Below are 3737 nucleotides of genomic sequence, written 5' to 3'. Positions count from 1 at the left end.
GAGGAGGAGGAGGAGGAGGAGGAGGAGGAAGAGGAAGAGGAGGAAGAGAAGGAGGAAGGAAGGAAGAAGAGGAGGAGGAAGGAAGGAAGAAGAGGAGGAGGAAGAGGAAAAGGAAGAAAAAGTAAAAGAAGAAGAAGAACAGCTTGGAATGAAGTATCTCAGGTCATGAAAGAAAATAACTTTCAACTCAGATTGATGTACCCTACAAAACTATTTATGAAATTTAATGGATAAATAAGATATTTCCAAGACAAAAAAAAATTGAAAACATTCATGACAACTAAACAAATCCTATTAAGAGTACTGACAGATATTCTAGAAAGAGACAAAAATGACCACAACTCCAACAATAACAATAAAAAAGAACCACCAAACAGAAAAGGCAATTAAACAGAGGGGAAACCTACAGCAAGAAAATACCATGTCAATGATAAGCCACTATATATCAGTTAAAAGCATCAATATAAACAGGCTCAATTCACCAACCAGAAGAAGCAGAGTGGATAAAAAAAAAAAGTCCAACAACATGCTATCCGCAAACATACACAAACACACACACACACACACTTAACACAAAAGGAAATTCACAGACTAAAATACAAATGTTAAAAAACAATACTCCAGAAACAAGCACAGGTAGTTATTCTGGTTGTTGACAATGTGCACATCAAACCAAGAATGATCAAAATATATAAAGAAGGCCCTACATATGAGAAAACTGCAAAAGGAAAAGATAACAATCATAAATATACATTCACACAATGCTGGAGCACTCAATTATATAAGACAAATTTTAACAGACACCAAAAATCAAACGACCAATAACAATTGTATGGGGGACCTTAACAACTTGTTGTCAAAAATAAATAAAACACCTGGGCCAAAAAAAAAAAGCAAAGAAATAACAGAACAAAATGGACTTAGTAGACTTTTACAGAGTATTCAAAAAAATCAGAATACATATTCTTTTCAGCTACGTAGGATATCCACTGAAATAGACGATATACTAGGACACAAATCAGGCTTTAGTAAAGGCAAAGAAATTGAAATTATCCCATGCATATTATCTGGCCAGAAGGCAATGAAACTGGAAATTGCAATAACAAAAGAAATCACAAAACCTCCATAGACACACAGAAATCAAATAACAGCCTCCTGAAAAATCAATGGGTCATATTAAATTAAAGAACAAATTAAACAATATTTACAATCAAAAGAAAATACAGGCACAACTTACCAGAACCTGTGAGAAACAATGAAAGCAGTCTTAAAAGGGAAATTTATACCAGGAACGTCTCACATCAGGAAAATAGAAAGCACCTAAATAAATAAACTTATGCCTCACCTTAAGCTTCTAGAAACAGAAGAGCAAATCAAGCCCAAAGAAGGTAGGAAATTATAAAGATCACAACACAAATTAATGCAACTGAGATTAAGGAAACAATACAAAAAATTAATGAGCTGAAGAATTAGTTCTTTGAAAGAATAAATAAAATTGATGAACCTCTAGCCAACCTTATCAAAAAAGGAAAGAAAAAAACTCAAATTTGTGCAATAAGGAACACAAGGGTGACATCACTACACATGTATACAAAATCAGAGGATCAATACCTATGTTGAAAATCTTTACTCTCACAAAATAGAAAACACAGAAGAAATGAACAGATTCATATATATGTGTGTGTGTGTGTGTGTGTGTGTGTGTGTGTGTGTGTGTGTGTGTGTGTATTATGAATTTCCAAAGCTGAATCAAGAAAATATAAAAATTCTGAAAGACCCATTATCAGTCAGTGAAATTTAAAATGTAATAAAAATCTTATCAACAAAGAAAAGTCCAAGTCCTGATAGATACACAGCTGAATTCTATAAGAAATTTAGAGAAGACTTAATACCAATTCTTCTCAAACTCTTCAATGAAATTGAGAGGGAAGCAATTCTTTCAAATTCATTCCAGGAGGCAAGGATTATTCTGATTCCAAAACCAGAGAAAAATCCAACTAAAAAGAGAACTACAGGCCAGTCTCTCTAATGAATAGATGCAAAAATCCTCAATAAAATACTAGTTCAAAAATGGGCATCTGAGATGAATATATACTTCTCAGATGAAAAAATACAAATGGAAAATAAATACATGAAAAAATGTTCAATGTCATTGGTCATTAGAGAGATGCAAATTAAACCAACATTGACATTCCATCTTACCCCAGAGAGAGTGGCTCTTATAAAGAAATCAATTAATATTAAATTCTGGAGAGGCTGTGGGGGAAAGAAACCCTTCTCCATTGCTGATGAGAATGTAGACTGGTACAACCACTGTGGAAATCAGTGTGGAAACTCCCTTAAAAACTGGAAATGAAATATTCTAGAAGAGTCCAATAGTCCATAATAGTATTGGGTCTTCCACTTGACTGGACTCTTTTAGAATATTTTACTGAGTTAACATATCTATAATATTCAAATGATGGAACTAAACAAAAAAGGGGATACAGACGAATGTCCATTTTGTATCTGTGTATTCAAAATGGTTAGAATAGATATATAGTTACATTCTCTTAGTGAATAGAGGGATTTGTTCTAATAGTGTTTGTAAATAGGATATCATGTCTGCATCTTGTACAGCAAATAACCACTAGGAAGACAGTATGCAATGTGTTAATTATTGAAACTGTCCTACCAATTTGGTTTGAAACTGTCTCATTGCTATTTGTTTCTCAATAAAATTATGGGAAAAAATAAATAAATAAAAGCAAGGACTGATAAACAAACCAAAAAAAAAAAAAAAAACTAGAAATGGAGGTCCAATTTCAACTAGCTATCCCCTTCTCGGTATTTTCCAAAGAGAACTAAAAACATCATACCACAGCAACATATGTGTACCTATGTTTATAGCAACACAATTTTTAATAGCCAAATCTTGGTTTTTGTTTTTTGCTTGTTTTTCTTCATTTTGTGTATTTGGTAGAGGGTCTCACAACTCAGATCAGACTTCTGGTGATCCTCCTGTTTCAGCCTCCCCTGTACTAGGATTACAGGCATGAGCCATCACACCCAGACTGGGTCCTCACTCAGCCCAAAGGGCTGGTGCAGCATGCAGGACCCAGGATCAAACGCTGGTCCCTGTGCTTGCCAAAGCACACACTTAGTCTGGTGAGCTATCTCACTGGCCTGTAATAGCTAAATCTTGGAAACAACTTAGATACCCATCAATAGAACCATCAAGACAAAGGCTGACTAAGGTTTGTTTGTAATTTTATTTATTTATTTATTTATTTATTTATTTGGTACAGGGTCTCACTGTTCAGCTCCCACTTGTAGTGATCATCCTGTCTCAGCCTCTCTAGCACTGGGATTACAGGCATGTGCCACCCTTCCCGGTTTCGGTGGCCAGCAAGGTATACCCATTGCAAGGTCAGCACAGCATGCGGTACAGGGAATCAAACTCAGGTCCTGGCACTTGCCAGGCAGGCACTTACACCACAGGGCTATCTCCCCACCCCTGATTGAAGTTTTTTAACTTATATAATTTGAGGGACTCTTTTTAAGCAATAAGAAAACAAAATTTTATATCCAAAATTAAGCATAACAACAAACTTTAAAAAATCACAAATGTTTAATATCTAAGAAATACCACTATCCTAATGAAATTCAGTAAAAAAAAAAAAAAAAAAAAAAATTCAATTAACTGACAGATTTCAATTACCTTCTTATGACAGTTCTTGTTTGTATATTTTTATATT

Source organism: Octodon degus, unplaced genomic scaffold (genome assembly GCF_000260255.1).
Source record: "Octodon degus isolate 3935 unplaced genomic scaffold, OctDeg1.0 scaffold00032, whole genome shotgun sequence".
In the NCBI taxonomy this organism is placed as follows: domain Eukaryota; kingdom Metazoa; phylum Chordata; class Mammalia; order Rodentia; family Octodontidae; genus Octodon; species Octodon degus.
This window is presented reverse-complemented; position numbering follows the sequence as displayed.